This window comes from Megalobrama amblycephala, linkage group LG24 (genome assembly GCF_018812025.1).
Source record: "Megalobrama amblycephala isolate DHTTF-2021 linkage group LG24, ASM1881202v1, whole genome shotgun sequence".
NCBI lineage: Eukaryota > Metazoa > Chordata > Actinopteri > Cypriniformes > Xenocyprididae > Megalobrama > Megalobrama amblycephala.
In genome coordinates, this window is record NC_063067.1 from 5,147,505 (window position 1) to 5,172,448 (window position 24,944).

At 36.8% G+C, this 24,944-nt stretch overlaps 1 pseudogene; it reads right to left on the minus strand.

The window, feature by feature from the left end:
* Window positions 1–11,642: 11,642 nt before the first annotated feature.
* LOC125260704 lies at window positions 11,643–24,929 on the minus strand (annotated as a pseudogene).
* Between the last annotated feature and the right edge of the window lie 15 nt (window positions 24,930–24,944).

Here is a 24,944-nt window from a genome sequence, read left to right on the forward strand (position 1 = left end):
ATCAAGTGAATAAATCAGTGCTGAAGGGACGTTCTGTCACTCTGAACTATGATGCTGAAATACAGAATGATGATAAAATAAAGTGGATGTTTGGGACTGAAGAGAAACTCATAGCTGAAATGACTAGAGAGAACCGTGAAAACCCTCAATGGACTGATGAATTCAGAGACCAAATGAAGCTGGACCTTTGGACTGGATCTCTCATCATTCAACAAACCAGATCTGAACACTCTGGATTATATAAACTAGAGATCAAGACCAGAGATTATTCAACATCCAGATTCTTCAGGCTTATCGTCTGTGGTGAGTAACACAAAGTCTTTCAGTGAAACAGCAGCAGTGTATATGACAGACCTTGTGTCAAAATATGAATATAAAAGTGTTCCAGTTGTGTTATATTAATGATGGAGAAACTCTGAGCTGTTCATCATATCACTGCACTGCTTCCATAGTAGATACAGTGGGTACGGAAAGTATTCAGAACCCCTTAAATTTTTCACTCTTTGTTATATTGCAGCCATTTGCTAAAATCATTTAAGTTCATTAATCCCTCATTAATGTACACACAGCACCCCATATTGACAGAAAAACACAGAATTGTTGACATTTTTGCAGATTTATTAAAATAGAAAAACTGAAACATCACATGGTCCTAAGTATTCAGACCCTTTGCTGTGACACTCATATATTTAACTCAGGTGCTGTCCATTTCTTCTGATCATCCTTGAGATGGTTCTACACCTTCATTTGAGTCCAGCTGTGTTTGATTATACTGATTGGACTTGATTAGGAAAGCCACACACCTGTCTATATAAGACCTTACAGCTCACAGTGCATGTCAGAGCAAATGAGAATCATGAGGTCAAAGGAACTGCCTGAAGAGCTCAGAGACAGAATTGAGGCAAGGCACAGATCTGGCCAAGGTTACAAAAACATTTCTGCTGCACTTAAGGTTCCTAAGAGCACAGTGGCCTCCATAATACTTAAATGGAAGATGTTTGGGATGACCAGAACCCTTCCTAGAGCTGGCTGTCCGGCCAAACTGAGCTATCGGGGGAGAAGAGCCTTGGTGAGAGAGGCAAAGAAGAACCCAAAGATCACTGTGGCTGAACTCCAGAGATGCAGTCGGGAGATGGGAGAAAGTTGTAGAAAGTCAACCATCACTGCAGCCCTCCACCATTCGGGGCTTTATGGCAGAGTGGCCTGACGGAAGCCTCTCCTCAGTGCAAGACACATGAAAGCCTGCCTGAAGGACTCCAAGATGGTGAGAAATAAGATTCTCTGGTCTGATGAGACCAAGATAGAACATTTGGCCTTAATTCTAAGCGGTATGTGTGGAGAAAACCAGGCACTGCTCATCACCTGTCCAATACAGTCCCAACAGTGAAGCATGGTGGTGGCAGCATCATGCTGTGGGGGTGTTTTTCAGCTGCAGGGACAGGACGACTGGTTGCAATCGAGGGAAAGATGAATGCGGCCAAGTACAGGGATATCCTGGACGAAAACCTTCTCCAGAGTGCTCAGGACCTCAGACTGGGCCGAAGGTTTACCTTCCAACAAGACAATGACCCTAAGCACACAGCTAAAATAATGAAGGAGTGGCTTCACAACAACTCTGTGACTGTTCTTGAATGGCCCAGCCAGAGCCCTGACTTAAACCCAATTGAGCATCTCTGGAGAGACCTAAAAATGGCTGTCCACAACGTTTACCATGCAACCTGACAGAACTGGAGAGGATCTGCAACACTCTAAAAACTCCTGGGTTATTTCTTTAACCCATTTTCTGGGTTATATGTTTTGGGATAAAATTATGGGTTATTTTTTCTTAGAGTAACCATTTTCTGGGTTATAGGGCTAATATTTTGACCCAATTCCTGGGTTGTTTAGGTTTCTGGGTTATTTTTCAAAGAGTAACCCATGTTCTGGGTTAACGCCCCTTCCCCCGCCCCCCGCTGTTGTTCTGGAATTTTCTCACAACAGTCGTTTGAAACAACCGTCACTTGAACTTGAACGCGCTCGATCCGTTTTGGCCTGGGCTTCTTCGGTGCAGCTTCATTGCATATTCAAGGTAAGCAAGTATTTTCAGTCTCAATGTAACGGAAACTGTTCTGTGTCCATGTCCCCGTTGCTAGTTTAGCACCATTTGCTGAAAAAAATGACCATGGCTTACCGTGGTAATTCTGTGGTTAGCATGTAGCCGCCTGCGGATATCGCGACAACACCTAACTAGTTTAAAGTCTGTGTAAAGTCAAAATAAATGTGTTTTGAGTTTGTCAGACTAAAGAAGAAAGTGTTGTTAACCACCCAGCCAAATTTGAATAATTAAAACACAGTCTGAACACTTTTTAGCGTCCGTTAAATGAATGATTTTAAAATACCACCTGAAAATCCAATAACATCATAGATTTTCATTCAAGTAGCTGATTTCTGTAAATTAATGTAAAACTAAATTTATATTGCAGCACATGGTGAAGTCAGTAAGTTACATACATTAATGACGATTTGAGACAAATAAGTGTAAATTTAATAAAAGACTATGTACATGGCGCTGAAGGATTTTGAACAAGGTCCTGAACCGTTGCTGGGCGCCGCGAACAGACGCCGAATGGCGCCGCTGGTGTGTGTCATAGACTGTAAAAGGTGTGTGTACACTCAGAGAGAATAATGTGTTTGAATTTTAAATACGCTTCTCATCCGGTGTGCGACCCCCTTTAAGGTCCGCGCCGCGTCGCGTCTTAGACAACTCACACCGGCCGCGCTCATTATATACTCGCGAGCTCGACTCCTGATAGAAGAGCTGCACGATGGAAGTGTTTTACGTCAACAGGGAAATGTTACACATGCATGCATATGCTTTAATATTTCACACTGAGGTTACTAACTGCCCTCATATCATCTCTCTATACCTGAACATTTTCTTTAATATGGCTTAAATGTGTCAGTGCAAGATTTTGTGACTGTCACAACTTCTTATACAGTGGGGAATGCATATGTATAATAACCCTTATATTTAAAAGATACTTGTGCCTTGTCTTTAAGCTGTTATGCATAATAATGGACCAGATATTCACCTTTGCATTAATGTCATAATTACACTTGTTAATGAAAGAAAAGATAGACAGTATAGACTGTCATTCACAAAAATGAGTAATACTGCAAAAGAACCACATTAGTTAATTAGCAAATTGGGCCATGTTATTTATAAAAAAAAAAAAAAAAAAAAATAGCATTCCCTTAAAAGTGATTATTTGTTAGCTTGATAATCAAAGAGTGTCTGGTGAGTGGTTCACAATTGTCTCGACTTATTAACAATACTCATGTTGTCTTGTTTTCTGTCTTTCAGGTGAAGACATAGATGAGAAGGCATTTCTTCTCTTAGATGAGGACACTATCAAAAATATTGTCCCTCAAGTTCAGTCCAGTTATTGAATGTTGTCAAATGTTTTAGAGAGAACGAGTTGTTTATTTTTCTATTTTTTCTAATGTTATTACAGTGTGTAATTTAATGCAATAAAAATGTAAAAGTTCTTGAAGTGTGTAAGTGCCTGAAGTTTTATTTTCTGAAATAATAATATATAATAATAATAATAATAATAATAATTTCTGGATTATTTCAACCCAGTTATTGGGGTTGTTCTTTTGACCCAGAAGTTGGGTTATATTAACTACAATGTTGGGTTATTTTTAACCCAACATTTGGGTCAGGTATTTAACCCAGAATTTGGGTCAAAAAGGGTTAGGGTAAAGAATAACCCATTTTTCTGGGTTGAAATTACCCAGAAATTAGTTGGTCCCTTTTTAACCCAGGATTTGGGTCAAAAATAACCTATTATGGGTTATTTTTGACCCAGGAGTTTTTAGTGTGAAGGAGGAATGGCAGAGGATCCCCAAATCCAGGTGTGAAAAACTTGTTGCATCTTTCCCAAAAAGACTCATGGCTGTATTAGATCAAAAGGTGCTTCTACTAAATACTGAGCAAAGGGTCTGAATACTAAGGACCATGTGATATTTCAGTTTTTCTTTTTTAATAAATCTGCAAAAATGTCAACAATTCTGTGTTTTTCTGTCAATATGGGGTACATTAATGAGGGAAAAAAATTAACTTAAATGATTTTAGCAAATGGCTGCAATATAACAAAGAGTGAAAAAAATTTAAGCTGGTCTGAATAATTTCCGTACCCACTGTATATACTGATGTAGAAATCAACACACTGTAATGTCAGGATCAAGACCTTCTAGAGGAATTAATGGACAGAGTTCAATCATTCTTGACTGAAAATGTGTTCAAATGTGTCTCTATTTTATCAAAGCTGTAAGACTCAGAAAGATCATGTGGTATTTGTTCATGAAGTCAACTGTAAATACAGGCAGTTTCAGATTAATTAATTTGAATTGAATAATAATGAATTACTTTATGAATGTATTTAGTCAGAGCTGGTTTGTGGTGTTTCAGACAGATGTGGTTCCTCAATGAAGCAGCTTCAGACAGTCTTCTTTCAGATGCTGTTGTCTGTTCTGAAACTGTTCTTCACACAGACTGTGTTGCTTCTGTCTGCAGGATTGGTTGATCAACTTTATCAGTCACAATCCTCCTCATTATTCCTGATCATTATTGAACTGCAGTACAGTCATTATCTGATCACAAATCAAACATTCAGAAGTGCTTCTTCACACAAACACAATTCAACACACTCATATTTCATGTCATTTGAGTGGATTTTTACTCTTAGAAACACAGACTGGAGTTCAACACAGTTTCATCAGTCAAACACACATGAGGTGTAGAGATTTATACTTACATTCAGATTTCTACAATGACAAGTTGAGCTCTTTTCATCTTAAAATAGAGTAAATGATGTGTTTGTGATCCAGTATGTCAGGTGTGATATGACAATGTTTCTTCTGTTTATTTCTGCTGCTGTTGGTTTTCTGCTTCTGATTTCTCTTCTGTATTTTTCTGTTTCTTTGACAGATGAAGAGAAGTCAGTGTCAGTGATGGAGGGGGCAGATGTGACTCTACGTGCCAATACTGAAATACAGACAGGAGATAAGATATTCTGGATGTTTGGAGATGATAACCGTCTCATAGCTAAAAACACAGAAGAGAAGTGTGAAGAAGAGACTGGGGACAGTGATGATAGATTTAAAGACAAAGTGGATCTGAATCGTCAGACTGGAGATCTCACCATCAAGAGAATCAAACCTGACCACAGTGGAAAATACAAACTAAAGATCATCAGAAATGGCAAAGCCTCATTCAAGTTATTCACTGTTACTGTTTCTGGTGAGTGAAATATTTACTTTCATTGTAATTATGATTTTATTTTAGATCAGAATTGTGTCGTTCTTAAAGGATAATTCATTAAAAAAATGTCCTCATGTCGTCCCGAACCCACAAGACTTTTATTCATCACAAGATTTCTGTCCATCCATTAAAAGTCTGGGGAAACGAAACTTCAAAGCTCCAAAAAAAAAAAAGGAGCAGCTCCTCATGTTTATATACTTAGAATGTCCCCTTTTGTATACATTGGTATACATTGTATACAATGTTTGGACCAAACATTTTTCAAAATATTTTCTTTTGTTCTTTGCTCCATAACACTTCAAATGTTTTCAGTTATCTCAATTGGTCCTTACAGCCTTCATCTGCAAAATAAACAAAACCCACAGCGGCACCGACCAAGCTAATGGATATAGTAAACAAGAGTATGAAAACGACAAATTATTGTCATGGTTTGCCACAAAAATACGTTTTATTGTGTCCTGAAAGTGTATACTCTCTCTCTCTCTCTTTCAAACACACACACATACAGTACGGACACACACTCGCACAGAAATGTGTCGTCAGCGCTGCTCTGGTGAATTAATCAGTAAAATAGTTTAGCTGTTTAAAAGCTTCATGACATTTCTCACCAGTGAGGTAATAACTGCAGTTCTTGAGGTAGATAAACTTACAGTTTCACTATTAGTAGAGACACTACTGTCAGAGACGCACAGACTCAGGCTAAGTCTAGGCTAATTCTCTCTCTAACTGTGTTGTATTTGTGTTAATAACTGTATTAACGGTATTATTCTGTTATCAAGGCTCGAGTCTCTGTTATAGTTCTGAAATAATGTTTTGGAATTAGCAACTGAGGCTTGGGAAGAGATGCATAAGAAATTAGAGTGTTTTAAGGACAAAAACCTGACAGATGTCTTGAAATACACCATCAGAACAGTGTCTTGAGGTGTGATAACTGTAGCATAAGCAGAATTATTGACTCCAGGCCATTGAATTGTTAGTCATGAACTTTATCATTTATCATGTTAACTGAGGCCTGTAGAGTCTGAGGTGTCTCTGTTGGGTTTCTCTGAGCATCACACGGTCTGATCTTGGGGAGAATCTGCTGGGACGTCCACTCCTGGGAAGATTGGTGACTGTTTCAAATAGCTTCCACTTGTGAATAATCTTCTATCCTGCTTTTATAGAGTTGATCACATGTGCTGTTGATCAGTTAATCAAAGTCACTTGATGACCATTACTTACCCTGATTCCTATGTTACAGTAAGAGTGTCCTTAGTTTTCCCCCATGGCTTCTTCATTTTCTCCTAGTTTTTGTTAAAGGCACACTATGTAGTTTTCGCCTCTAGAGGTCGCTCATTCAAAACAAAGGTGAAGCTCGATGACTCCTTGATTTCACTGAATCATGGGAGGTGTTGTCTTCATGTCTACAGCTGGTGGATAAGAATCGGGCCAGGACTCATGGATGAGCAAATGTATTTAAGATTTAACATTACTGTAATATGAAGCAGAGTGTGGCTGAAAGCCGTTGAGGCAGAACGAGACCGCTGGAGTGATTGCTAATGAGAGACGAGTGCGACACACGTCTTGAGAGCAGTGGAGCTTTTATTATGCCGCAGTTGTCACTTCTGCTTCTTCTGGTCACGTGTATGTGTAGTAGGGATGAGTACCGACACCCAGTATTAAATTGACCCCGGGGCTAAATTTTGAAAGACCGGTGTATCAATAAGCTCTGACGTTAACGGTTCTGCTATCGGTACTGGAGAAATTATTAAGAAAAGACACGTTCATTTATTATTTCTATGTATGCAATAATATTAGGGAATTTGTCTGATGCATTTTTGCTTTCACAATCCAGAAGAGAGATCGCGCTCATGCAGAGGAGCTACAGCGCGCGCAGCCGCTCACATGAAAGCCTAATAATGACGATGGATGAGAGAACTAAACAACTAAACGTCTGCTTACACTTTAGGCCTGTGCTTTGATATTAAGCTACTTTTATTTTTGATTTCGATGTTTGCTTTCAAGGATCGTCAGAAAGAAGATATCTGAGGTAAAACTATTAAAAACTAGCCGCATTTCGTCTAGCACACTTCATTCTCTTCACAGCTGCGCTGGTTTGTTCCTCCCTAAACCCAAACTTAAAGTGTTAGTTCACCCAAAAATGAAAATGATGTCATTAATGACTCACCCTCATGTCGTTCCAAACCCGTAAGACCTCCGTTCATCTTCGGAACACAGTTTAAGATATTTTAGATTTAGTCCGAGAGCTTTCTGACCCTCCATTGAAAATGTGTGTACGGTAGACTGTCCATGTCCAGAAAGGTAATAAAAACATCATCAAAGTAGTCCATGTGACGTCAGTGGGTTAGTTAGAAGATTTTGAAGCATCGAAAATACATTTTGGTCCAAAAATAACAAAAACTACAACTTTATTCAGCATTGTCTTCTCTTCTGTCTGTTGACAAGTGACGCTGCTGCTTCTTCTTTCCTGTTTTACGGCGGTTGGCATCCAGCTTATTGGTGCATTAGCGCCCCCTTCTGCTCCGGACAGTGACACTGCTGACCAGAGGTTGCGTTAGACTGTAACTTTGTCCGTCATTTTGAGGGACAGGGTCGTAAAAAATCTGTCATACTCTATTATTACCCATCATTTTAATTTTCATCTTTTAATTATAACAACACATTTAATTGCTTTTATTTTTGTTCACATTTGAATTGGTAATTCACACGTGAAATTTCTCTGTACTGTACTATAGGCTACGTGTTGGTAGCCATTAAAGAAAAAGTGGTTTCTTTCTCCGATAAGCAGTATCGGTAAGAGTAGTAATACCGTTAAAACCTTAAGGATACCCATCCCTAATGTGTAGTAACGTAGCTCTGTTTATCATATTAGATACATTTGTGTGTTGAAAGTTGTTATAATGCTCTGAGCGTTCACTCGGCGGCTGCTATGAGACACTTGTTGAACACTGCAATAAAATTTAAACAATAAGACTGTTGAGCCATATACCATTGATCAGTTTTCTGTTGATGAATGTATCCAAACAGTTGTTCACCTGTCTAATAAAACACAAAATATATTTAAGCGTCTCTGGTGTTTCCATGGTTTCTACAAATAAATACCCTCGGAAACCAAGGGTAACGCAGGTATGATGTCATTGGTATGCGACGTATGGACACGCTTATTTCTCTGGATTTAAATATTCATTTGGGATAATGTACACAAGTCAACAAAATCTATAACACTGCTCTAGTGGTTTTTGGATATTTTAGTCTAAAAATCCTACATACCTGCTTTTAAAATAAATAATGACAGTGTGATATGTCATGTGGTGTTGTTCATCTGAGGTTTGATTTTGATTGAGACACTTTTTCCAAGTCATCTCAATGGTAAAAAGTGTCCCAATCAACCTGAATTCACCCTGTATAAAATGCTGAATTAATGATTAAAGTTTCAGAATGATTTAAGTTGCTGCATCACCTCAGTGAATTGCTTCAGCATTATTTATATCAGTGATCTGTAGATGAAGCACAAATGTGTATTGTTTTATTCTTGCCAGAAACTGCAAACTGTCCTTGTCTGTTTCACACTGATAAATCAGCATCTGAATGATGCATATGTAGAAATGTCAAACACATATTCATTGTTTTTAGGTACAAAAACACACTTGGTCTAATGGCAACATTCTCCTTGTATTTCTTTGTTTCTATGTGCAGCTGTCACAGATGAAGAGGAGAGGAAACCATTGATGAAGGGTGAGATTCTGTCATTTGTGCTGAATATATTTAAAGCCTGATCATGATTTGATGTGTGAGATGTGGCTTCATTCACTTTAGTTTTTATTCAGTTTAGTTTTTCTTTCAGATTTCAAACAGTTTAAATGAACTTTATATTTTAGTTGCTTATTTTAGTAGATGCTTGAGTTCATAATTACAATAAATATGTTGTTCATTTGTGAGAAAAGAGCTTAAACCAGACTGAACTTGTCAAATAAGTGAGATGAACTTCTGACAGTCTGTGTTAAATGATTTTATACATGTAAATGACTGACTTTAGTTTTGATGTCTCATATGACTGAATCCAGATCAGTACATCTCTTTTAATTTGTCATTGTCTGTTTATTTTCTGACGGACTCCACAGAAAAACGAGAGAATGAATCAGTGACTGTAGAAATGCCGCTGCTGAAAGCAGAGGATCTGGATGGAGTGAATGAGCAGGATAGTCCACTTTAATGCGATTAGACACGCCCACCAGTGTCAGTCACTCTGACATCATCATTACTTTAGTGAGATTAGACACGCCCACCAGTGTCAATCACTGTGACATCATCAACACTTCAGCTTCAACAACAAAAACACATTTCTGCTTTCATAATCCTCTAGAATCCGTCCAGTTACAGTGAGAAATGAACCGTGTCTGTTGAGATGATGAACCTGCATGTGAAAAGCGTATGTGGTTTTATATGAACCAAGAAACACAGTAATCAAACACTTTCTTATATAATTTAATAATGTTACACTTCACACCTGTACCTCTATTAACACAATACTAGTGTGAGTCTCACAGCTTTGACTGTGTGATTATCAACAGTGAGTTTGAGGAATATGATTTTCATAAGATGTTTTACCACATCATCTGAATTTGATGTTTTATGTAATTAACACCAGTGCCAGATTAACGCTCATGTTCAGAACTAATCACATGTCTTTGAGGTCACATGACCTTCTCTTCATGTGTAGAAATTCATTAGTGTGTTTGAGACAAACAGCTTCAACCATTCAGTGTTATTCAGCGACAATATTATTGTAAACATAATAATAATAACCAACTACTTAAGTTGACTTTTTTATATATATACATTTCTTTTAAGTTTTAAATATGTGGCTTTTTTTGCTATATGATGTATTTATGCTTGAATATATCAAAGATATGATGTGAAGTGAATCTTCATGTCTGATTGTAAATGTGATTTGAATTTAAAGTGACTTTATATTCATGCTGAAGAACTTAAAAGTAGCCTTATTGTACTTCTCACAAAAAAAGAAAAATGGAAAAATACATTTTGTATACTATTGTGGTGTTGTATCTTGTTTTATTATTTTTTTTAGAAGCATGTTATTAATGAATATTTGAATTTATAGTGCCTTTATATTCATGCTGAAGCACTTAAAGTACATACGCCTTACTGTACTTCTCCAAAAAAAAAGAAAAAAAAAAGTTTTTGTTCAGATCTAATATTTAGTGACATGATACCACATGGTGTTGTTGTTTCTTGTGTTGTATTATTTTTTCATAAGCATGTGATTGATGAATATTGCTGTACTGCTGATCTTAATGTCTGATCTCTTCTGTCCTCTAGTGGACAAACACTGATACAGCTTTTGCTTCCTAATAAATCTTTTAACATGAATTATTGTCTAGTTGTGTTGATTGTAATGACAAATGCCCAGCAATAAAATGAGACTTTAATCAGCTGTTGTTCAACTTTCAAGAGCACTAAATAATAACTTTGTGCTGATTTATAGTTGAAGAAAAGTACAATCTAGAATGTTTTTTCTTTTTATTGCTAATTCAACTACTGCATTTTCACCCAGTGCCAAGAAAAGGCTTTTCACATGCACTTCATCTTTTTTCTAGTGTGTTTTTATTAGTTTTGATGCTTTTATATAGAAGAAAAGAGAAAGAACAAAAAACAATTATGGTCATAATATTAAAAGTAAATAACTAATAACAGTAGAAATTACATTTATAAGAAAAAAATACAGTTTCAGCTATGGTCAAAAATATGATCATGCAGTTTTTAAAGCATATCCACCAATGATGGGTAAAACCTCTTCCCAAAAATGTTTGTTTTCTACATTCCCAGAAGAAATAATTGATATAATTGCATGATTGATCCACCTATAGGTGATATATTTGGATACGTTTTACTGAAAGTGAGGTGAGGAATTTAATTCTGTCCTGTAATTTTGTTAAAGGATATTGAGGTAAAAACAATCTTACATATAGAGCATCACTGGACTTCATCAAAGTTACACTCAAGGTCCGTTTGCCACATCTTTAAGTCAAGGGAGAATCATGATGGTCTAACAGCGCTCACTTTTCCTTCTTAGTGTCGCTGAATTCATCAGAATCGCCTCTATTCTAGATCACTCCAGTGAGAGTCACAACTTATCCATGGTTGAATCTGCAAATACTTATAAAACTGTCTTGGAATCTTGAGATTAAATCTGAAAAAGTGAAAATTCTGTCATTTATTACTCACCATCATGTCGTTCCACACCTGTAAGACCTTCATTCATCTTCTTCAGAACACAAATTAAGATATTTTTGATGAAATCCGAGAAGAATGTTGTTTACGTCGAGCGCTTCCAGGTTCTACGCCAGAACGTCGACTCATTATTGGTCAGCATCACACACATGCTGATCATGTGACCAGCTTTGGCCAGTAATGAGTCAGAGTTCTGATGTAGAATCTGGAAGCGCTGGACGTAAACAACACATGAGAATGACACAGAAGAGAAGAGATTGATGAATAAAGTTGTTATTTTTGCGCACAAAATGTATTCTCATCACTTCACAACATTAAAGTTGAACCACTGCAGCCACATGACTGTCTTTAGTACCTTTCTGGACCTTGAAAGTGTTGATTATATAGTTGAGTCATAAACCTTACTGGTGTAGAATGACATGAGGGCGAGGAATTAATGACAGAAATGTCATTTTTGGGTGAACTAACCCTGTAAATGCTTGTCCTGAGAGCGAGCGAGTCTCTGTTCAACTTTACAGAATGAGCTCAAGCAGATGAAGAGCAATAACTCTGACTAAAATATACCTACATGTAAAAAGGAGTAAATGTACTTTTATGAAAACAACAACAGTAACTCATGTGTCATTCATTGTTTTTACAGAAGTGATGTCATCTCTTCACTGCACTGTGAAAAATACTGACAAACCAATAAGATTCATGATTTTGGTCACAGAGCTGCTGAAGTTACATAAAACTGCCTCTTGGTGGCTCACAAACAGACTGTTACCAACTGACAGCAAATTATTATTATTATGTGCATTCATATATCTGTATTATATTTCAGTTTAGTTTGAGTATTGTCCATGTGTCAGCTTTTAGAGATGTACATCAGCACATAGAGAAAGAAAGTTAGAAATGATAATGTTTGGATTTGATAGTAGCTCAGGATTTTCACCACTTGTTTTGGCTTGTATTTTTGTTTGTTGGAAATATAAACTGAATTTAGAAATGCTTTTGAAATGAAAAACTTAAATAAAAGTAAAAAAATCTGAAAATGAAGACAGTGTTGGAGTGGGGTATGTGCAAAATAATCACTGTTCCCTGAATCCACAGACCAGACTCAACCCTGCTTAGCTTCAGTGTGTGACGGGTCTTGAGCTACTGGGTGATTTGACTGTGACTGACTCACACAGAAGAGACTTTGTTGCACATTAACACAGAATCCATGTAGACACTGTAGGATCTCGAGTCGATGGGCTTCAACACTGCGTCCTTGTGTCCTTGTTGTAGTAGGGACCAGAAGGGGGAACACACCCGAGGATAACCACATGTGAGATGTGTGTAGAGATTCAAAATGTTCATTAAAAAAAAAAAAAGTCAAGTAGTTTCAGTTGTTTGTCTTTATTAAATAGAAAAGAAACATTGCTTGTTTTCTGTAAATTATGATAAAAATGTACATTAGTAATTATTTTTTTACTTAGTGTAGCAATTTAGCTCAAGGAAAATATGAATAATTAATTATAACTCATAAATATTTGGATCAGTGATAGATATTCTTATCAGCCTGACTTTTCTTTCCCTGTTTCTCTCTGTTTTCTCTCACCTGGTCTTCACGGATGCAAGGGTAGAACGGAAACTAGTTGTTATGGTTTTGTCACACATCTGGTTTTAATGTACACAATGTATACAGTACAGTCCAAAAGTTTGGAACCACTAAGATTTTTAATGTTTTTAAAAGAAGTTTCGTCTGCTCACAAAGGCTACATTTATTCAATTAAAAATACAGTAAAAAACAGTAATATTGTGAAATATTATTACAATTTAAAATAACTGTGTACTATTTAAATATATTTGACAAAGTAATTTATTCCTGTGATGCAAAGCTGAATTTTCAGCATCGTTACTCCAGTCTTCAGTGTCACATGATCCTTCAGAAATCATTCTAATATGCTGATTTGCTGCTCAAGAAACATTTATGATTATTTTCAATGTTAAAACAGTTGTGTACTTTTTTTTTCAGGATTCCTTGATGAATAGAAAGTTCAAACGAACAGCATTTATCTGAAATACAAAGCTTCTGTAGCATTATACACTACCGTTCAAAAGTTTGGGGTCAGTAAGAATTTTTATTTTTATTTTTTTGAAAAGAAATTAAAGAAATGAATACTTTTATTCAGCAAGGATGCATTAAATCAATCAAAAGTGGCAGTAAAGACATTTATAATGTTACAAAAGATTAGATTTCAGATAAACACTGTTCTTTCTATTCATCAAGGAATCCTGAAAAAAAAAGTACACAACTGTTTTCAACATTGAAAATAATCATAAATGTTTATTGAGCAGCAAATCATCATATTAGAATGATTTCTGAAGGATCATGTGACACTGAAGACTGGAGTAACGATGCTGAAAATTCAGCTTTGCATCACAGGAATAAATTACTTTGTGAAATATATTCAAATATAAAACAGTTATTTTAAATTGTAATAATATTTCACAATATTACTGTTTTTTACTGTATTTTTAATTGAATAAATGTAGCCTTTGTGAGCAGACGAAACTTCTTTTAAAAACATTAAAAATCTTAGTGGTTCCAAACTTTTGGACTGTACTGTATGTGTGTGTGTTTCTTGGAAAGCAGCCAAGAAGGGTCCCTACTTTTTAGGCCTTACTGGAGCTCAAGGCAGGCAGGGGCACTGGACCAGATGTTGACCATATTTAGACTTGTTTTTCTATATGTACCACATTCCTATATCATTGGACAATTGTTACACCGCCCCCTGAACATGTTTAAAAGCCCTGTACTGAAGTAAGTCTGGGAGGAGGTTTTGTTTTTTCCCATAGGCCTATGCATTCAATGAGTGAAAAAGACAAACTGAGAATGAGGCACGAATCGGGACAATAAATGTAAGATTAAATAATCTTGCAATCAGTTAATAGAATTACTTGATATAACAGAATTAATACAACTAACCTGTTCATCCAGCAGACGCCCAGTATTAATTGTTTATTAATTCTACGAAATGTTTAATGTTAGGTTATGGGAAATAACAATCTTACTTTACAATACTACTCAGAGCTTGTAGTCAGGATCTGCATGATTAGAGACTCCAGTATAAGAGCATAAAACACAGACAACTTCATGTGTGACATGAACAAGACTTTATTAACTAGACTAAACATTTAACCAAGGGAAAGAAAGAGCTGAAGCTGAATACAGGAAAGCAAGAAGTTATAACATTGTTTGAAATTCAGCAGATCAACAGCTTAGAGAAATCGTCAGTTTCTTAGTTTTAACACACCCTAGTTTAAAAGGGGTAGGGACGATTAAAGGCACAATATGTAAGTTCAAGTTCAGTTTATTTATACAGCACTAATAAAACAGACACACTACTGACCAAAAGTGCTGCAGAAGTTCAGAAGGAAGACGTAAAGTAAAAGAGATAGAATCAACAACACTTTAAAACAGTTTAAAACAAAAAACAAAATAAGGTATAGACACTGTGGCGACCAGGGCGGGCGAGAGCCGTGAGGGAACGGCGCAAGGCCGGTGACGCGAGTGATAATGAGCGTCACCTGCGAGGCGTGCCGGCCTCGAGTCTCTCACGGAGGAGCTCCGGAGGCATAAAAGGAGGAGCGACATCAGTGAAGGACGAGAGAGGACCAGGCCTGGACTTTATTTTATGGTTTATTATGTTTGTGTGGCCGGCAGACGTCCGTGAGGGTCTGCCGGCATTACTTTCGTTTTGTTCTTTGTTTATTTTGGATTAAAGTTCTGTTGAATGTTCGCCGGTTCCCGCCTCCTTCTTCCCATATCTACTAACCTCGTTACAGACACTTAACAGCATAAAAACAAGGCAAAAACCATAGAAGAAGATTAATTATAAGCCTATGTTTTTAGGAGAGACTTAAAAGTAGTCAGGGAAAGGGCTAACCTGATTTCTAAAGGCAGATTATTCCACAACAAGGATCAATATTGGAGTGGCGTTTTCGAGCTGAAGGAGAACAAACTTGGACTTGACAGAGACTCTGCTCTCACATGTTTTAATAGACAGGTAAGCAAATATACATTATTTATTGTACACATACAGTTATTTTGCAGTTTGTTTGTACTTAAGTAATGCTTTTTGGTGACCACGTCTATGGCAGTGAAATTAAATACAGTATTGTGTTGCACAAAAATATTTAGCCATTACTTGCAAATACTGTGGGTTCTTTCAAATTCATTTTTAGTATGATTGTTTTAAACACTTAAAACTGCACAGCATTAACCAACCAAATCATTTAACAAATAGTCACATATCAGTAACAGACTAATAGCATTAAATTTCATGTTCCTTGCATATAATTCATTACGATGACATAAAATAGTGTGATCAAACGTATAGGTAATACAAAAACCAATTCATTACCTCATCCGTGAACATTATTTGTGAATTGGTGAAAATGACATCTCTCCTTCATAGTGTCATCAAGCTTCATCTTTGTAATTGTTTTGAAAATGCGACCTCTGGCGGCGAAAACTTACATAGTGTGCCTTAATGTATCAAATAATGAGATTAAGTTTGATACGCGCATGTCTCAACCCATTTGAGTAAAACTGTCCTGATGCAGTTTGTTGAGGCTCCAGTTGAACTTTGCTGATGTTGTCTTGATGAGAGAGAATTAGCTGGAGTCAGAGGATCTTTGGTGGTTGGAAAGTCAAAGCTGCAGTCTGGCACAAGCTTGAGGCTCTTCAGACGTCTTCTAGTTCAGCACCAGAATTCTGTCCTGGAATATTCAGGGTCTGAAAGCAAGACTTGAAGAAGAAGATCTACTGAGAATCTTTGCAGAATATGACATTGTGTATGAAGGAAATTAATGCCAAATGTTTTTGAAACAAAAAAGCTTGTTGAATTTCACTAATTGCAAAAAAAAAAAAAAAATACTTTGCATTAACCATGAAATTTAACATGGTTGTATATTTAAGCTGTGAATATTTCAATTCCAAACATTTCACACACATTTTCATGATTAAAAATTCAATAATTAATATTCACCTTTCAGATTTCACTTCACAATCGCAAGTGTATCCAGTAACATTTAAATGATTTGATAACTAAATTGCATGTTTTTGTGTTTTTTATTGAACTCTCAGGCATACAAATGAATATATTACAATGATTAATAAGAGTAGGAGCATAACTAGGGTGACCATATTTTGATTACCAAAAACCAGAACACTCGGCCCCGAGATACTCAAGTGATGCTCGAAGTTTACTCAAAGATGCCTTATAATTTCAACACATTTAAAGTATGCCTCTGTATGGATAGAGAATTGTTATATTACAAAATACTACCTATAACCAAAGACACAAATTCAGATGTTCTCAGAGGTTACTTAACATGTTTTATTATGACAAGTTTCAAAAGTAATGAATGAAATAATGATAGAAATAATGTCTCTTCTGTAAAGATATAGATATTTTTTGTAAGTTTGTGAGATCTATTTTTGTTAAATTTGGATTGCTAATATAGCAGAGGTATTTTTTTAGTTATTTATTAGTTATTTATTTTTCTAATACTTTTCTTCTTCATCCTCGTTTTCCTCTTCATCCTGTTTTTCTTCCTCATCCTCCTTGTTTGCCCTTCTATATTTTGCTGTACAGCTGATCTTTCCCAGCAGTTTTTTGTTGCTTAACAAATAAGCATGAAAGTTATAAAGAAATGTATATAGGCCTATCAGTACATCGCAAGGTACAAAGGAAGAGCATGAGGAGCTGAACTCATTGTAGATGATAGCTGAAGATTGCTCTGCTGTTACACAAATCTGTTATTCAGTTACAGATGACTGCACAAATCATGCATACTAATGAAAACATTATAAACTGTTACCTAGAAATAAACAACTGTAGTTTAGGCATAAGTCAGCCGCGACGCTGAGAATATAGTTACCTTTATGGAATAATCCACTAATGTCTTGAGATACAATGTGAACTAATATTCTCAGTTGGACGTGCAATCGCGCATGTCTGTGAAACTATATTATGCTCCGCCTTCGGAAACCGAAAATCTCAGAAACGGAAAATCTCGATCTCAATTTAATGGTCCAATGAAAACCAGGACATTTTCATCACTTTATAAAAAACAACCAGGACAGCCAGGACAGGACATGAAAACAGGACATTTGGTCACCCTAAGCATAACTACTGGCTTTAGTGTGGGCCCTGGGCAATGAGGGCCCCTATAATCATCACCACCTTTTAACCCACTAAGGACGGGCGTGAACGTCACATTCAGTAATAAAAGATTAATATAGTAAAGTAAATAAAACTAATAAAGAGGTTTCTGTGCCCATGTCTTTGGTCTCATGTATATCTTTTTGAGTACCTGCTGTCTGCATTGCAAGTCCCATTCAAGAACCTTTTCACTATTTTTCAAGTTAATCGCTGAATTTATTCTACTACACCTGGTTTGTTTGTCGGACAAATGGCGGATAGGCACGGGGACACATAATATCTGCCAAGCGATCAGCTCCGGCCAATAATAACAAAGCGATCAGCTCCGGCCTTTCCGTAACAAAACATTGAAAGCTCAGCCGAACAGCTGATCATAGCTGTACAGGGTGGTTTTTATCTCATCTCCATAAATATATTTAGTAGTAAAGCTAAAACTTGCCAAAACTTCCTCGTCATCGTGGAAAGCAGTTCATGGTTGCATAGCAACAACAGACAGGAGCACAAGTGCTTGTGAAAAAGGAGGAGAATGCGGTGTGGCCGCGCTTTCCACACTTTTTCTTTTGGAATCCATGGTGACTGATTACATCATAAAATCTAGGCTATATAGCCAGGTCAGTTAACAGCACACCAGTTTAAAATTTGTGTAAAACGTGTTTATCTTTCATTTCCAATGTGTACATCATAATGTATTCTCTTGAAAATTCTTTATTGTCAAATGTGTGTTGAATATAAACTTCTCTTAGGAATTTGGGGATGTAAGGCTTGGATCAGCTGCTCGGCCATGGAAACCCATTTCATGAAGCTCTCTACACACTGTTCTTGAGATAATCCTCACGTCTAGTGGCTAAATGTGAGAAAATCCCATTAATAAAAGTTTACAATCCTGCTCCTGGAGGGCCACTGTCCTGCAAAGTTTAGCTCAAACACACCTAAACCAGATAATCAAGGGCTGTGACTGAAATTGTCCCCTATACCCTTAAATAAGACACTATTTGAGGGAACAGCCTTTTGTAATGGTCTCCGAAACCACAGTGGATGTTATCAAGTGCACTCCTTCAATCCCACAATGCACTGCAATAATGAGTGTACAACTGATGTACTCATGTGGTCATGCCGGATGAATTGCCACGTCTCCCTTCTGGAGCACTCAGTGTCTGAATTCGCTGACTCATTTTCGTTCTCTGCTTCAAATACATTATATATTAGTGGAGTAATGTAGGGGAATAGTGAATGAGGGTAAAACACAGCTAAGATCTCACTTGGCATTCTAGAAACATTCAGGCAGGTGTGTTGAGGCAAGCTGGAGCTAAACTCTGCAGGACAGTGGCCCTCCAGGACAAAGTTTGGACACTCCTGGTTTACAGGAAGCATCTTCTTTATAGCCAATGCAACACTGAATGCATCAAATAATCTCTTGTATTCATACAGTTATAAGAATAAAATGTCACTGAAGGCATCAAATTATTTTTTTCTGTATATGTGTGTATGTAAATGAGACCTGCTTCCAGCATCAACCATGTCCTCTTGGGAAAAATGACCTCGATTCCTCTTTAGCAATTCAACAATTTCTTCATGCCTATAGACATAGAAAAATGACATATAGAGTCACATATATTTAATTGACTTCACCTTAAAAGTCACCTCTTGTGTTTTATGGAAGAAAGAAGGTCATATTAGCTGTGTCCCAATTCAGAGGCTGCATCTTTCAAAGGCCAAATGTTTCAACAGTGTGACGAAGGCTATCTCAATATAAACGCTCCTTTGAATGAATCTTTCCCTCTGCCACGAAGGATAGAACAAGTGGATTTTTTTTAAGCAAAATGCTTGATTACACTTTTAAATACAAGTACTGGGTTTCAAATTAATATCACTTAAACAAACTTATAACTTCCTAAGATGCAATTTGATGTTTATAATCAAGTCACAAATTAGTTTTGTCTCAGAATTGGTGCAAAGCTGTTGTTTTGAAATGAGGGTGAGTAAATGCAATGCTAACTATGAATGATTATGTGGCGAGTTGCATCAGAACAGACTTGCTGTGACTCATTGATGGTTTGCAGCCCCCAGTTTAAAATCAGTGATCTAGATCGCCTTAAAGACTGTCTGTTTAAATTATGCAGCAAATAGTTGAGTCAAAACTTTGAAATTATGCCAATTACTTTACTGTGGACCCAAAAAGCATTTGGACACTTAAACCAGTACTACCTGAAGTGTTCAGCATTGTGAAGTCGTGTATGACCAAAGCGATCTATGGCATCCACATCGGCCCCTTGATTTAGCAGATACTCCACCACATTCAGATGCCCCTCACATGCAGCGACGTGGAGAGGAGAGCGGCCATCATAGTCTGCCGTGTTCAAGTCAGAGCCCTGTATAGAAAGATATGAATCATAACCCATTATCTTGATTTGACCAGCACAGCTGACCTGTTTGCATGCTCCTGGACCATTTTTATTAAAATAAAAAATATTCAATAACAAAAAAAGTTGCAGGCATACACTATCGCAAACTGTAAAAAGTTTGGACTAGGCTGCATTTATTTGATTCTGCTTTTCACAGGTAGTGTTAATCTTCAAAAATGGGTGTCCACAGAGGTTATCTTACCATTTCCCTTATTGTCTTTAAAGTGTCAGTGTCTCCGATCTTAGCAGCACCGCAGACCAAAGTGGGAGTTAGTGCATCCCGTATGGCGTCAAGCTCCTGTGAATGCTTCATCACATCATCATAGTTTACATTAAAATACAGTGCGCCAAACCTGAGTAGGAGTGAACACTATATAGGGGCTTTCGCACCAGGTAGTTATAGGAACTAGCCACCAGGGTGATCCCTGAACTGAATTTCCCCTAGAGCCATTTTATTATGTAGACGTATATAAGTTATGCGACTTAAAGAGCAAAAAGGAGGGCTAAGAGACAAAATCTCCTACAAGAACTTTCAATGCTACATTATCACCAAGACTGAGAGAAGAACACAATGCTGCAGACAAAGGCGACAGATAAACGCTGTTAAAATTAGCTTTCTGTGTGTTAGGGAGTAAAAGTATATGTAACCTGTGGAGTAAGTATGTACAGTATGGCATGCGTTCAGCCAATCAGCATACACTTACGTCACTGGTAGATCCTATAGTGCTGGGTTTGACCTTACTCTGAAGTAGGAGCTAATTTAGTCCCAACAAAAGGAGTTCCTGTAATTAAAATCATTCTTGCGGTGCGAAGAAAAGCCAGTACTTCCAAAAGTTATAACTATGAAAACTTTCCTCCGGTGCGAAAGCTCCTTATGTACACTGTACAAAACACAGCAGTTTCGTTACAAAATGATTCAGTGATTTTGAACGAGTGAATGATTCAATGACCCATTTATAAGAACAGGTCACTGCATCTGAAATCAAATACTTCCCTACTATATAGTATGTGAAAACAGTAAGCCAAGAGTAGTACTGTATATCCAAATACATAGTAGTTGGAAAAAAGGCGACCATCATGGCCAACTACTTAAAAGAGATTCTGAAGTGCACATTTGATGGACACTTTACTATCCCATGAGGCCACAGGCGAGGATTTGTGAATGGGGGATTTTGCTGAAAACAGTAATTGGACGATATTTAGCTGAGTGCTTTTGTAACTTGGCTGGTTAGGACTGTCATGGACAGCTGACTAACCAAAAATATTATTCATATTCTGTGCAGTGGTAAATTCACAGCAGTGACAAAAATGAACTTTTACATTTAAATTTATTTTAAATGGACTTTTATTAGATGTATGCATAATGTTTTGTCTCAAATTCTTACATTTATTCAATGAATAAGAAAAACTGGGATTTCATTTATTTATTTTTATTTCTTTGTTCATTTATCGCACACCCGTTTGTTTAAAGTGCAAAACAAAGTTAGAAACAGAAAAGTGCATGTTACATTACCTCGTTACAGCTAACATTGAGGGACTTGGCCAAGACCTGAATAAAGCGACTGTCGCGGAGAGAAAGCTTTGCTCCGTCCAGGTCAGTGGTCATCTCACCACGCAGATCACGTTTCAGCATCTTACGAACAAATAACATGTTTGATTAAGTTATTTAAAATGGGTAATAATTATTATCATTATTTTTCAATTATTTTTTTTTCATCATATAAATTGAAAAGTTTGGGGTCGGTAAATTTTTTGCAAAAAGAAGTTGCAGTCACTATACTGATTTAAATTGGTTTAAAAGTAAACATTGTAAAAGTAACATTGTAAATATTATTATATTAAAAAATTACATTTTAAATAAATGTTTAATATAAAATAACTGTGATGGCAAAGCTGATTATTTTCAGCTCCAGTCTTCAGTGTCACATGATCCTTCTGAAATCATTCTAATATGCTGATTTGCTGCTTAAGAAACATTTATTATTATTATTATTATTATCAGTGTTAAAAACAGTTCTGCTGCTTAGTATTATGTAGAAACCGTGATACAAGATTTATTACAACTCCAAACTTCTGAATGTGTCAAGACTGCAGATGACACAGAATGAGGATCCAAACACAGATTTAATGAAAGGGAAAATCAAAGACAAATCCAATAAACATGCGAGAGCTCATACACAGGGTAAACAATCCAAATAGACACCAGGTTGACAGGGAACCAGAAAACACAGGCAAAATCAAGGCAAACAGGAATTAGATCAAAACCAAGACAATGGGAAACCAGGATTCCAGGGCTTAGAGTTGCAGTGTAACATAAAACTTACAATGCTTTGCGAAGAGTAAGTGCATGAACCAGGCTTTTTATAGACAAGGCTAACAAACTAATGTGAAACAGCTGCAGACAATCAGTGCTGATACAGGGCAAAGGATGCTGGAGAATATAGATGGTAACAGTCTGTGATGGAGTGGAGTGCCCCCTGGTGGCCCTCAAGGGCACTCCAGCTGGTGATCGTAACAGGTAATGTGTATGTTATTGACCCAAATGTGGTTTAAATTTATTTTTTAATAGACATTTTCCATACCTCCTTCTTCTCATCTGTACTGAGGTCTTGTTTTTCCAGCACATAGGAGAGTTTTGAAAGAGCGGCTTCTGTGGTCATATCAAACCCAGCGACCAAACCGGCATCACTCAGAGCCTGAGAGGGAATATTAAATTACACACTGCTGGAAAGCCCCTACATAAGGCCTTTAAAGGCACAATGTGTAATTTTCGCCACTAGAGGTCACTTATTAAAAACAAAGGCGTAGCTTGATGAGGCAGTGAAGGAACGTGGAATCATGGGATTTGTTGTCTTCACCTCCACAACCGATCTTTTACTTGGTCAAAACAATCATACTAAAATACATTAATTTTACAGTATATTATACAATGAAGAAAATGCTGTATCACTGTTACTGTGGCTATGTTAGCCACTTGACAAAACAGCATTGTCTCAGAGGCGTGGTACAAACATGTTATACTTGCGGTAAATCAAGAAAACAAGAGATTCAAACAATAAGACTAACCGTGTTGAGCTATATAACAATGAGTGGCTTTCTGTCGAATTGAAAAGTATCCAAACAGTTGCTCATCCAGTCACAAGTGAGTTTCTATGGAAATTAAAACTGGAAATCGACGGGTAACACGGATATGATGTCGTTGACAGGCGACTCAGTGACACAGACCGTTACACTAGGTTAAAACTGCTGATGTTCTTTGGATTTGAACATTGTTGGAAATATTTGGGATAATTCAAGTACACATGTATATAAAATATGTAACATTGTTCTAGTGTTTTTTGGATATTTTAATAAAAAAATCATACATATTGTGCCTTTAAGCAAACTCTCCATACCTGGCCAGTGGCGTATGAGGTTGTGACCGTGCCCCGGAGGCACTGAGGTGCAGTTGATCATGATGAGTCCTCTCCTTCCGTCGCTTTACGAATCTCATCCAGCAGCTCGGTCGTCATTGTCAGGGGCGTTACCGCTGCCGTAGGTCTCCAATACGACCCCATCCATAGACTGCAAGAAGGCCTTGACCTGATGAGAAAATGGATCTCATTTAAACATCTAAACATTTAAACATTCTAAAAGTTCAGGCCAAAAATGAAACTTCTGTCATTATTTACTTATAATTGCAAAAAAAATAATGAACATGTTCATGCACTGAATGAAGAGGTTTGGCAATAAATAAGTGTGCAAATAAAGACAGACATTACCACACAGCAGAGATGGAAACTCAAGTCTTAAGTCGCAAAAAAAAAAAAAAAAAAAGAAAGACTTGCGACTTGACTTGGACTTGTGAACAACTGACCCCAGACTTGAGTTGGACTTGAAGACAAAGACGTAAAAAACATGTCATTTTGGTACAGCATTTCCGATTATGTTCTCTCTTTACTATCCCACATGACAGCATGAAACACAACATTTTACTATGCATTCTTAATTCATTCATTTCTCTGTCAATATGTGCCAGCATTATTATATTGTGCGTGACGCATCTGAACGCACACATATTGTTCAGCCATTGGAAAGGTGCTTTTATATAAATGAACAACATACAGAAGCATTGGGAAAATTAGGAGAATTCCACTCATAAATGGGGCCAGTAGAACCTCATCGACATAAAGGCAGTAGTTTCACCCTAGGATGCACGGAAAGCGCAAGTCATCATAATTCATTTTCAATGAGAGACACACAGCGTATGGCAAGCCGTTTTAGTTTAAATTGTTCCCAGCGTTACTCATCGTAATTGCATTTTACTAGTAAATATTCAATTAGAGAGCTCCATAATTCAATTAGAGAGATCTGCAATTGTATTAGAGAGCTCTATAAATCAGTTCTTACTAGTAACAATTCCTGTTACAGAGCATTACAATCAAATTCTTACTAATAAAAACTTATTTATTAGATGCAAAACAGATTTGTGAATAGATTTGGACTCTCAAGTCATGTTTTTGTTCATCTTTTGCAAAGTCAGTGACACTCAATAGCGAATGTCAGCTCGTATATCGTTAAAATGACAATTCGTAGAAGATAAATATGCAAATAAAACTCTTGCAATGCTTAAACAAACTAAGTATTTTACAATTTTAAAATAGCTGCATATCACTATAATACTTATCTTTTCTAAGCGAGTGTAAATTCACCTTGAAATACAACAGTATGTAGAGTACCTTCACAATGGGGCTAAATGCACACCTTAAGGTAAGGTAGATTATTGGAGTCCATATTTCCGCAAATCTG